We start from the raw sequence: 13,871 nt of genomic DNA, 5'->3' as shown, positions 1-13,871 counted from the left end.
CGTCTATTCCAGGAGTAAGCTTTATTTTTTTCAACTTCTTTTTTTTAACATTTTTATTTAAAGTTTGGGTGCTCCACATTCTATGCCTCCCTCCATTTCTCCCTTCCCTTCTCCCTGACATGGTTAGCAATCAGAAATACATGGGCAATTATGTAAACTATTTCCATATAAGTAATTTTGTACTAAAAGACTAGAATAAAAGAAAAAAATGGAAAAAAGAAAGCAAAAAATAGCACACTTCAGTCTGTATTCAAACAATATCAGTTCTTTCTCTTGAGGTGGAGAGTATGCTTTGTTATTCGTCCTTCGGTTCTGTCTTGGATCACTGTATTGCAGAGAATAGCCAAGTCATTCACAGTTCTTGATTGAATGATATTGTTGTTACTGTGTACAACATTCTTTTGGTTCTGTTCATTTTGTTATGCATCAATTCATGTAAGTCTTTCCAGGTTTTTCTGAAATTGTCCTGCAAAGCCCAATTTTAACATAAAGTTATAAGTTAGGAAACATGCTGGAAAAATGAACCGAAAAAGAAGAGCCTGACCATAGGAAGTTACTATGGTGACAAGGAAAATCAAGACACAAACTCAGAAGACAACAAAGTCAAAACAGCTATATTCAAAGCTTCAAAGAAAAATATTAATTGGTCACAGACCCAAAAAGAATCCCTGAAAGAACTCAGAAGGGAGTTTAAAAATCAAATAAGACCAGAAGAGGAAAACTTGAGAAAAGAAATAAAAGGAATGCAAGAAAATCATGAAAAAAAGTTTCAACAGCTAGGTAACAGAGGCACAAGAAATACAAAAGAAAATAACAACTTAAAAACCAGAATAGACCAAATGGTAAAAGAGACACAAAAATCCATCGAAGAGAACTCCTTAAAAAGTAGAAGTGGCCAAATGGAAAAAGAGGTACAAAAACTCATTGAAAAAAATAACTCCTTAGAAATTAGAATTGGACTAATGGAAGATAATGACTGCACAAAACATCAAGAAACAATCAAACATTTACATTTCAAAATAATGAAAAAGAAATTGAAATGTAAATAATCTCGTTGGAAAAATAATTGACCAGGAAAATAGATCAAGGAGAGATAATTTAAGAATTATTGGACCATCTGAAAGCCATGACCAAAAAAAGAGCAATCATATTACAAGAAATTATCAAAGAAAACTGCCTTTATATGCTAGAACTGGAGGGTAAAATATAAATTGAAAGAATACATTGATCACTTCCTGAAAGAAATCCCCAAATAAAAACACCTAGGAATAGTATAGCCAATTTCGAGAGCTCCAAGGTCAAGCAGAAAATACTTCAAGCAGTCAGAAAGAAACATTTTAATGTTGTGGAGCCACAGTTAGGATCACAGAAGATTTAGCAGTCTCCACATCAAAGTTACAGAAGGCTTGGCATATAATTGGCAAAGAAACTAGGATCATTACCAAAGCAGAGCTGAGTATAATTCTTCAAGGGAAAAAAATGGGCACAATGCAATTTCGAGCATTTCTGATGAAAAGACAAGAGCTGAATAGAAAATTTGACTTTCAAACACAAGACTCAAAAGATGCGTAAAAAGGTAAACAGGAAAGAAATCATAAGGGATTCAATAAGGTAAAACTATTTGCATTCCTATATGGCAAGATGATACATGTCACTCCTAAGAACTTTACCATTGTTAGCACAGTTAGAAAGAGTATACATAAACAAAGGGCACAGTGTGAGTTAACTATGATGGGATGATTTAAAAAAAAATAAAATTAAGGGTTGCGGAAGAGAGATGCACTGGAAACAGGGGAAAGGAAGAAGTGGAATGGGGTAAATTATCTCACATAAAAGAGGCATGAAAGGAAGATGTTTTACAGTGGAGGGGAAGAAGAGAGATGGCAGGTAATGCTGACCTTACTTTCATTGGAATTGACACAAAGTGGGAATAATATACATACCCAGTTGGGTTTAGAAATCTATCTTGCCTTACAGGAAAAGCTGAGGGTAAGGGAATAATAGAAGGGGGTTGGTAGAAAGGAAAGTTGGTTGGGGGATGTGGTAATCAGAAACAAAAGGAGACAGAGAGAAGGATAAAATGGGAGAAAGTAGGGTGGAAGGAAATACACAGTAATCATAACTGTGAATGTGGATGAGATGAACTCATAAAATGGAAGCAGGTAGCAGAGTAGATTAAAAAGCAGAATACAAAAAAATGTTGTTTACAAGGAATACCTGAAGCAGAGAGGTACACATAGAAGAAAGGTAAGGGGCTGGAGCAAAATCTATTATGCTTCAGCTGAAGTAAAAAAAAAATAGCAAGAGTAGCAACCATGATCTCAAGAAAAGCAAAAGCAAAATGAGATATAATTAAAAGAGATAAGTAGGGAAGCTAAATTTTGCTAAAATAAATGTCATAAGTGATGAGGTAATAAACATCTGTTCACCAAATGGCACAGCATCCAAATTTTTAAAGGAAAAGCTAAATGAGTTACAAAAGGAAGTAGGAAAATTATACTCTCTCCTCTCATAACTAACTCTTACCAAAAAGTAAATGAGAAGATGTTAAGGAGATAAATAGACTTTTAGAAAAGTTAGATACAATAGGCTTCTAGAGAAAATTGAATGGGAATTAAAAGAATTATACTTTTTGCTCAGTGATGCATGGGACCAACACAAAAATTGGCCATGTATTAAGGCATAAAAACTTGCAGCCAAATGCAGAAATGTTAAATTAATCCTTTTCAGATCATAATGCAATAAAAATTACATTGAATAAGGAGCTGTAGAAATATAAATTAAAAATTAATTGTAAGCTAAATAATTTAATTCTGAATAACAAGTAGGTCTAAGAAAAAATAATAGAAACAATCAATAATTTCATTAAAGAGAATGACAACAATGAGATAACATACTAAAATTTATTGGTTGTAGCCAAAGCAGTACTTAGAGGAAGCTTTATGTCTCTAAATGCTTATATCAATAAACTAGAGAAAGAACAGGTCAATATATTTGGCATACAGTTAAAAAATAGAGCAAGACAAATTTAAAATCCCAGCTAAACATCAAATTGGAAATCCTGAAAATCAAAAGTGAGATTAATAAAATTGAAAGAAAAAAACCATTCAACCAATAATAAAACTGGAAGCTGGTTTTATTTTTTTTTTATTAAATAGACAAGCCATTGGTTCATTTGATTAAAAAAAGAAAGAGGAAAACTAAATTGCCAGTATCAAAAATGAAAAGGGTGAATTCACCAATAAGAAGAAAATTAAAGTATCATTACAAGCTATTTTACTCACTCATATGACAATAAATCTAACAACCTAAAGTAAAGGAAGACTATATTAAAAAAAAAAACAAATTGCCCAAATTAACAGGAGAGGAAATAGGATACATACATAACCCTGTTTTGAACAAAATCCCCAGAATGAAATGGATTCACAAGTGAATTCTACCAAATGTTTAGAGGACTCTTAATTCTGATACTATATAAACTATTTGCAAAAATAGGTAAAAAGTAGTCCTTTCAAATTCCTCTTATGACACAAATATGGTGCTGACACCTAAACCAGAAAGAGCAAAATCAGAAAAAACTATAAATCAATTCCTTAATAAACATTGGTTTAAAAAATTTAAATAAAACACTAGCAAGGAGATTAGCACTATGTCACAAAGATCATAAGCCAGTTCCCCATGGGATTTATACCAGGAATGCAGGGTTGGTTCAAAATTAGGAAAATATCAGCATAATTGACCATATTAATAACAAAACAACAAGAATCATACAATAATCTCAATAGATATAAAAAGTTTTTGATAAAATACAATATGTATTCTTATGGGAAAATACTAGAAAGCAGTGGAATAAACAGATCTTTCTTAAATGATAAGTATCATCTAAAACCACCACCAAACATTCATAATGGGGATGTTAGAAGCCTTCCCAATAAGATCAGGGGTGACCAAGAATGCCTATTGTCACCACAATTATTCAATGTTGTTTATCGAGAACATCATGGAGGTGTTCAACTTATCTCTCCAGGATCATATCCTTATTTCTGATCAGTGTGGCTCTATCAGTGCTGACTATTTGAGAAGCACCAGAGGTCTCTGGTCCATAAGTAGTCTTCATGGCATCATAGAAGTGCTTTGGATTGTTGTTATCAGAATAAAACTGAATTACATCTGCCTTCTTACTGAGCCAAGAATCCTGTGTCTTTCTAAGCTTCACTTGTACTTTGCTTTTAATGAAATTAAATGTTGGCTTCTTAAAGACTGATGAACTGTCCTCCTACTAAACCCTGAGGAGGTATAATTTTTTGTTTAGTAGCTTCTGAATTTCCTCATCACTTTTGTCAAATCAATCCTGATGTTTGCAAGTGCTCTGGCTCAGTTGTACACTAAGTCTCTGAAAGCTGCCCACTCTTTTTCTCCTCAATTGTTGCTAAATATGTGCTGACCCAGGTTCCTCTCCAGGTCAGCAATAAACTGTTCATGCATGAAGAAGCACTCTAATCTGTTGATGTTGAATATCTTGACAGTTTTCTTGCCGTGAGGCCACCTCTTTTGTTGAATGTGAATGTTTAGCTTGGAAAGGATAAGTCTATGATTGGCCCAGCACTCTGTGCCACACATTGCCTTCATCACTCATGTCTTCCTGTCTCTCCTCTTCATAATGATGTAGTCTATTAAATGCCAATGCTTTCTGCAAGTGTGCATCAAGAATGTTTTGTTTCATTTAGGTAAACGGAAGACAATGTTGGTGACAAGAAGGTCATGAGAAACACAAATCTTCAATGGTAAGTGATTATTGTTGTTTCTGACTCTTCTGCTTAAGGACTTCTTGCCATATCTGATAGCCTGTGCCTACTCTGGTGTTAATGCCAAGACTAAAGTAGAGAAGGAGTTGGTCCACAACTTTTTGATTATGCACTCAATGTACCCTCTGACATACAATAAAGTATGGATTGATTCTCTGTTACTTGTGTTAATTTTGGTCTGACAATCAACACCAAGAAAACAGGAGTCTCTACCAGCTAGTACCTCACCATCCATATGTGGAACCACTGGTTACAACAAATGGGGAAATTTTGAATGCTGTGGATAAGCTCACTTACCTTGACAGCATACCTTATAAGGATGTCCACATAGACGATGAGATTGACGCATGCATTGCAAGAGCTAGATCAACGGGAGACTACCCAAAAAATTGTGAGAGAAAAGAAGTATTAGGCTGCCTACCAAACCGAAGGTCTACAGAGATATTGTGCTGGCTTTGTTATTGTATGCCTGTGAAACCTGAGCAGTCTTCCAGCACTATGTCAGAAAATTGAACCACTTCTATTTGAATTGTTTACTGAGATTCTGAAGATTTCCTGGCAAGATAAAGTACCAGACACCGAGATCCTTCTCATTCAAATTTTACTGCAGGGAGTACAACTCCAAGGGCTGGCCACATAGCCTGGAACATTAAATGTATCTTATATAAAGATTATTTTACTGAGAACTTGCACAAGGCAGGCCCTCATGTGAAGTCTGAGAAGAAGAACAAGATTACTCTCAAGTCTCTCTGAAGAACTTCAATATTGATTGTGAGACATTGGGAACGTTGATATAGAACTACCCAGCATGGTGTGCCCACATTAAAGAAGGCTACTGTGCTCTGCGAGAAGAAGGAGAATATTGGTAGCACAAAGGAAACATGAGATGTGCAAATCTCGAGACATCTCCAACCCAAATGTTCAATGGACCATTTGGTCTAACCTTTCTAGAACTTTCTGAGCTTGTATTGGAGTGATCAGCCATAGTTAAATACATTGACACTGACATCATGATGACATTTTCACCCTTCAAGTACAAAGAATGAACAACATTCAATATTGTACTATAAATGCTAACTACAGCAATAAGAAAAGAAAAAGAAATTAAATTAATTTGAATAAGCAAGAAGCAAACAAAACTATTACTCCTTGCACATGGTATGATGGTATACTTAGGGAATTCTAGAGAATAAACTAAAAAAGCAGTTGAAGGAATCGATAACTTGCATATATAGACAGAGGGCACATGGTGAGTTGAATATGAAGGGATGATATCTAAAAAATTAAATTAAATTAAGGGGTGGGAAGGACTACCTTGAGAGAGGGAGAAATGGGAGCGACAGATGGGATAAATTATCTCACATAAAAGTGGCAACAAATAGCAGTTCTGTTGGAAGGGAAGAGGGGGCAGGTGAAAAGGAATGAATGAATCTTGCTCTCATCAGATATGACTTGAGGAGGGAATAATATACATATTCAATTGGGTATCTTACCCCACAGGAAAGCAGGGGGAAGGGGACAGAAAAACGGAGATGACAGAAGGGAGGGCAGATAGGGGGAGGAGGTAATCAAAAGCAAACACATTTGAAAAGGGACAGGGTCAAGGGAGAAAATTGAATAAAGGGGGACAAGATAGCATGGAGGGAAATATAGTTAGTCTTTCACAACATGACTGTTATGGAAGTGTTTTGCATAAGATACATGTGGCCTATGTTGAATTGCTTGCCTTCTTAGGGAGGGGGGTGGGAAGGGAAGAGGAGGGAGAATTTGGAAATCAAAGTTTTAAAAGCAGATGCTCAAAAAAAAAGCTGTTTTGCATGCAACTGGGGAACAAGATATACAGGCAATGGGGCATAGAAATCTGTCTTGCCCTACAAGAAAGTAAGGGGAAAAGGGATGGGGGCAGGGAGTGGGGTGACAGAAAGGAGGGCTGACTGAGGAAGGGGACAATAAGAATGTATGCCATCTTGGAGTTGGGGGAGGATAGAAATGGGGAGAAAATTTGTAACTCAAAATCTTGTGGAAATCAATGCTGCAAACTAAAAAATTTTAAATAATAAAATATGGGAAAAATAAATCCCACATCATTTTTTGATGGGAAGAACATAAAAAAAGAATAACATACAATTTCTTTAATAATTAAATGATACTGTTTTGGACTTAGATTCCAATGACAGTTAGAACTCCATTGTGGAACTGATAAATGTTCAAAGGATATGAATAGGCAGTTTTCAGAGGAAGAAATTAAAGCTATCTATAGTCATATAAAAAAAATTCTCTAAATCACTATTGATTAGAGCAATGTAAATCAAAACAACTTTAAGGTACCACATCACACCTATCAGATTGGCTAACATGACAAAACAGGAAAATTTTAAATGCTGGAAAAGATGTGGGAAAATTGGAACATTAATGCATCATTGGTGGAGTTGTGAACTGATCCAACCATTTTGGAGAGTAATTTGGAACTATGCTATAAAAATGTGCATATCCTTTCACCCAGCATTACCACTTCTAGGGCTATATCCCAAAGACCATACAAATGGAAAAAGAACCCACATATAGAAAAATATTTATAGCAGCTCTTTTGGGGGTGGCCAAGAACTGGAAATTGAGGGGATATCCATCAATTGGGGAATGGCTGAAAAAGTTGTAGTGTATGAATGCAATGGAATTTTTTGTGCTATAAGAAATGAAGAGCAGGCAGACTTCAAAAAAACTGATGATGAGTGAGGGGAGCAGATCCAGGAGAACATGTACACAGTTACACCACATTGTGCTATGACTAACTTTGATAGATTTGACTCTTCTCAGCAATAAACAATTCTAAGACAATTCCAAAAAGCTCATGATGGAAAATGCTATCCACATCCAGAGAAAGAATTACAGAGTCTGAATGCAGATTGAAACATACTATTTGATCTCTCTCTCTTTTTTGTTTTGTTTCTTCTTTCTTGTGGTTCATTCCATTGGTTATAATTCTTCTAATGTGAAAATATGTTTAATACGAATGTATATGTAGAGCCTATATCAGATTGCTTGCCATCTTGGGAGAGTGAAGGGGAGGGAGGAGGAGAAAATTTAAAACTCAAAAGCTTGTGGAACTGAATATTGTAAATTAAAGTGAATAAATACATTTTAAAAAAAGAAATGCTTTTAAAATAAAACCTATATAAAGTTCACCCATATAAAAAAAATCCATTGTGGATCCCGGACTGCTTCTCCTCAAAGAGTTCCATGGTCAGCCAGATAGAAGTGAGAAACCTTTTAATATTGAACCAGCCCTACATTCTTGGCATAACTCCCACTTGGTCATAGTGTGTGATCTTTCTGATATATTGCTGTAGTCTCCTTGCTAATGTTTTATTAAAAAATTTCCATCAATACTCATTAGGGAAATGAGTCTTTTTTTCTCCTTTTATTCTCCCTTGTTTAGGTATCAAAATCAAATTTATAGCATTGAAGGAAGTTGGTAGGATTCCTTCTTTGCCTATTTTTCAAATAGTTACATAGTATTGGAATTAATTATCTTTAAATATTTGGCAGAATTCACTTATAAATCCTGTAGATTTTTTCTTAGGGGGCTCATTTATGGCTTGTTCAATTTCTTTTTCTGAGAGGGTTATTTAAATATTCTATTTCATCTTCTGTTAATCTGGGAAACACATACACACATACACACATATACATGAACATTTTTTTTCTACATATTCATTGGTGAAGAGACCTTTTAAACCCATTTAGGAAGTTTTTTGGAGTTGAGCTTCCAAGCCTCAATGATACCTGATTAGGTTCATGGAATCTGATAGTTTAAGGGAAAGGTTATGTCTGTCAGACCTCAGAGGTATTTGTGAACGCCTAGTTCAGGGGTAGGGAACCCTCAGCCTCGAGGCCACATGTGGCCCTCTAGGTCCTCAAGTGTAGCCCTTTGACTGAATCCAAACTTATTCTGTGAACTAGGTCTAGTTCATATCTGTGTTGTAGCCTTGTTGTATATGGAACCTCTTTATAGCCATGAACAGAGATTAGGCCTGGATCTCATTCCTAGCCATTTTGGGAACTCTACAACCCTAAGCTTTATCCTTGGACTCTCAAATAGCACAAAGTATTATGTATAATGCTTTCTTAACTGTTGGTGACTTGTTTAATATCTATGAAGCTGTTCTACATTTAGAGATTTAAAAGGCTAAGTATGACTGATATGAAATCAGTAGATTCTCAGTAAAGTAGTATGTGATCAAAAGAACTCAAGGATTCCCCTAGTTGTGCTTGATTGTTTAAAAAATTCTGGTCATTTTGTAATTCTTGACTGAGATTGGTTGTAGGTAGGCCCGTATGTGGTAAGGACTATCTCTCAACTATCTCATAGAGATGTCTTTGTACACCATGTAAGTGTTCATGGAGACCTGAAAGAAGGCAAAATAGACACCTCCAGCCTCTTCTCTCCCTGTCCATTTCCTTGGGAGATTTTGATTCTTGCCAGGAATAAGCAGGAAGTTGGTGTTAGAGACCACTCTCTATTCTTGTCAGAAAGAGAGGGTTCTGGCCTAGAATTATATATATGCTCCCTTGAATACTTTTAGTTGAGCAATCAGGTTCAATTTAACTTCTATTGCTATTAAATTATTTCTCATTATTATGGGAAAGGGGACCCCAAGCTCTTAATCCAAGTCTTGACTCCATAACAAACATCAATTCCACAAGAAACACACATTGCAAATAACAAAGAAACCCATTTATCCAAAACATAGCAAAACAGAAATCAGAGAAAGAGTACATAGGAGAATATATAACAAATAATAGAGAGTCAAGGAGCTTTTCTCTTGGGAGTAAGGTAACACAACTCAACCAAAAGAGAGAGTTCTAGATCTCACCCAGTGGGAAACTCCTCACAAAAGTCTCTAGTGTAGCAAATTAGGAATAGGGACATGATGAAGATGGCCAGCTTCTCTTATGTCTTCCTAGAGTCTTTTCTATCAGCAACCTCAGGTGGGGTTGGCTTCCTCCATCTTTCCTTTAGAAGCTGGAAGCCAAAAGCACCTGAGGAAACTAGAAGGTTTAAGAGTACTAAAGAAGACTAAAGAAGGTTGGAGCTCTCCCATTCTCACCAAATCCATCCTACCCTTCATTTGAGGCACAGCATTGTGTTGGTAACCAAAAATGGGCTCCTTAGCGCTTAGTCAACAAGTGCCCTTGACTAGTTTGGCTTTTTCCCCTGAACTGAATGCTGTTTGTATGTTGGACTGGAGTAAGCTTGTCGGCCCCTTCACCTTGCTTCCCTTGCTTAAGCTGATCAAAAGAACCTGTGCTTTCCCAGTCAACCCCTTCACCTTGCTTAAGCAGATTGAAAGAACCTGTGCTTTCCCTGGCGTACCTTACACCCCCCCCCCCAGAATCTGGATGGTTAAAAACAGCTTCCGTTGGATCCAGAGGCTGCTATAGCTACAGCCACAGCCGAAGCTGAAGCAGGAGCTGCCAGTAGCAGAGCTGACCTATGGGAGGAAGCTGAACAAGGACTTGAGGCCAGTGGGTAATCTTTTTACCATAGAGGGGAAGCATGTATATGATTTTGCTGTACACCATCATGCTTCTCTGTGGCCTCCTGGTTACTCTTGTGAGGCGTACTTATTGGGCTTGGAAGCTTTTGATCAATATATCAAAATGGGGATGCTGGTTCATGGGTTGGTTACTGTGGAGCCTAAATATACGCTTTGATTCTTCTGCCTCCTACTTTGAGAGTTTCTTGTATCTGGCGGTTCCGAACCTTTCAGATATATATGATCCTCTTTGAGATTATAAACTCTGCCCTCCTTATCTCCCTCCACCAATAAGAAGAGAATTCCCTACCAATGGCCTTTGGGATAAGCATTACATAGTCAATGGACCCTCTTGCCTATGTTGGCTCACCTCAAGATCTGTAGTTCCTCATCATGGGAAAAGTTGTCTTATAATTTGGTGTCTATAAAAAAAAAGATCAGCTTCCCTGATACAATGGGTGGAGCTAAAATCGAGTTCTTGTTGATGAGTGAGCTTTGAGGACAGATTATGTAAGTAAGACAAAGTTGGATTGAGAATCTAACTTGGTAAGAGATGGGGGACTGTGTGACATGGGGCAAGTCACTTAATCCCAATTGCCTCAAAAAAGTGGGAGAACTTCAGAAGAAAGGAGAGAGCATATAAAAATATTTTTGTTCAAGGAAATGTTGGCAACATTATCTCACTCACTAGAGAAATGAACCTTCAAATTCTGGGACACAAATATTTGGCTAAAATTTTTCAAAAAAGGATATGCTGAATAGATTTTTAATTGTTAGTAACAAAATGTTCGTATATCTTCTCTTTGAGTCTGTGTTGATATCTATAGGTAAAAAAAGGTACTAAGTCTTTAACAGAACTGAAGCCATTTTAAAAGTTCACTGTAGTGACTTTAGCACAAATAAGTAGAGAAAGAAGGTGGAAAATCCTCTAAAGTTATTTTCAGCAGCAGCCCAGCCTCATGTACTGCTTAGGAAGCTCATTCTTAAGATATTGTTCTGTTAACAATTCCTTCCAGCTTGGTAAAAAAGGAGGTAATTTAAGGAAAAAAGTTGTTTAAAAAAAACCTTACAAGATTTTTTTTCGGGGTTGGACAAGAAAACTAAATTTTGTTTTAAAAGTTTGCTTTATTTTACCATAGTGAGCTTCTGAATGGTTTGGCAGAATTTACTTCACTAGTTAATCAGAAGTAAAATCAACTAAAAGAAATTAGAATAGACCAAGCATTTGCAATTTCTTAAGTGGGAAACCGTGTTGGAAATGTTTTATGTGGAAAAACAAAATAATGGGAGAGAAGAGAATCTGTCTTGCCCTCAGTGTACCAGAGAATCTTGGGAGGAATTGTAACATGGGTTGGCATAAGTTCCTACCAATTGTGTTTCTGTTCTTTAGGGTCCAGTGGCTAGCAAATCCATTTAACAAGTTACATCAGATTCGCTTTTGCAAAGAAATGTTTACTTCAAAGATAAATACAGAAACAAACCAAACACAAAAACATTTCCCTTAATGCATTGGGGACATAATCTCAGTTTCTGAGGAGGGGAGAAAGATTAGGTTTATAATTTAGCTCAGTTTCTACACAGTGTTAGTGCCCCCAGGTTCAAGTCAAATGCTTTACTGGGCCTGCATCTGGGTCTCTGGCTTCTCAGGGCTTCTCTCCTGGGTTGATTGCAATATCTGGCCTAGAATCCTAGGCTCCAAGATATCCATTGCTTGAACTCCTGGTCAGGAACTCCTCTCCCTTCACCTAGAGCTAAAGAAGACAACCAAACATACTAAAAGCCCAAGCCATTTTCTTGGGGCCATGTGGCATAAGGTGAGAGGGAGATGGCCCTCAGGACCAACCCCCCTTTCCATATGATGTCATGGGCTGTGAATAAATGAGCTCACATCTAAATGTGAATGCAAGGAAAGAGAGATTGTGCTTCAACCAGGTACTTTTTAAGACAGTTACAGCTCTGCAGACAATGGAAAGATGCTATTCCTAAACATGTACTCAGAGTATATACACATGAGCCAATATCTCTTGTCTCTCAGGAGCAGGTCCCTAGTGCCTCTCACATGGGTGATTTCATCTTAGATTATTTGGGCATCCTATTATAATAGTATTAAAAATGAAGAATTCAAAAAGGAAATTTTGTGATTTACAAGAATCAGTCTGGGATAACCTGATTAGGTAACTAAAATAATATGAAAAGAAATTAGAGATAGACTTGAAGCACAATAAAAAATGTTTACATATCCATTTAAAAGTAGAAAATTCTAAAAATACAACTCTAAATATAAAGGTATTAACTTCTCTAGAGCATAAAGAGCTTCAACTATTGATTTGCAAAGTAGGAAAGTAGAATTAGTGACTTTTCACTTAAACAATGATGTATAGAAGGTTCTCACTTTTGTGAGCTATAAGATTCTCCAGCTTTGACCAACTAAATAAAAAAAAAACAGAAAAAGAAAAGCCCTGGATTTCACAATGTGTCAATTAGAGTTTTAGGAAGTTTTTGACTCCATTGAAATAAGGGGAGACTGCTGATATAGAGCACGAATTGCCAAGCCATTAAAGCTATCAAAGCACAAAGGCCATTTGTAGAAATGCTTAATACCTCCTCAGAGAATTGGAGTTTGTTTTGAGATTTCCAATAACTTCCAAACTTAACTTTATAGAGAGTAGTATTAGAAATAGTAGCTGGAATCATTCAGCAATCTAAAAATTGATCATTTGAAAATTTGGATAAATTAATTGGGGGCGGTAATTATTATTCATAATCTGGGGGTGAATGCAACTGGTCCCAGAGCTACACATTGCCTGAGGGTAAGCAAAACCAGTTAAAAGAGGACTATTAAAAAAGAAAAATGGAATCTGACCAGATTTTACCACTCTGAAGCCTCCCTGGCCTTCTCTATGGAGTTTCAGTTTTTATGCAAAACAATTTATGTAACAGCTTCCCTAGTCTGTGCCTCCCGTGAGACTCCCTCCCTGTTGAAATGTATTTAACCTTGGCCCCCTCCTTTCCTCTGCCCATCTTGGGCACTCTAGGACTTCTGTGTTTCATAGTCCCCAATTATAATTCCCTTGCCTCCATTAAAGATCTCAGTTTTTGCTATTTTGATAGCATTCATTATTTTGGGTTGATATTGCTATGAATGATAACTAATTGTAACAATAATGTTGCTTGCAGCTGCTGTAGAGGGTGACCAATAACACCAGCACACAGGAGGGCTGCTAGCACAGATTTTTTGATCTGCTTTTCTAAAGGAAAACAACTTTAAGGGGGTCAACAATCTTTCTTCAATCAAACATATATATATATATATATATATATATATATATATATATATATATATATATATGTGTGTGTGTGTGTATATATACATATATGTATGTATGTATATGTATGTATGTATGTATACCATTCACTTAGTCCAGGGGAAAAATCAACACCCTGACCTTCAGAGAAAATACAAACAGAAATTACAAGCAGAAATTATATAAACAGAGCAAATAACACAAATCAGCAGACTGGGCTTCTA

This window comes from Trichosurus vulpecula, chromosome 2, assembly GCF_011100635.1.
Source record: "Trichosurus vulpecula isolate mTriVul1 chromosome 2, mTriVul1.pri, whole genome shotgun sequence".
In the NCBI taxonomy this organism is placed as follows: domain Eukaryota; kingdom Metazoa; phylum Chordata; class Mammalia; order Diprotodontia; family Phalangeridae; genus Trichosurus; species Trichosurus vulpecula.
Note: the sequence above shows the minus strand (reverse complement) of the source record.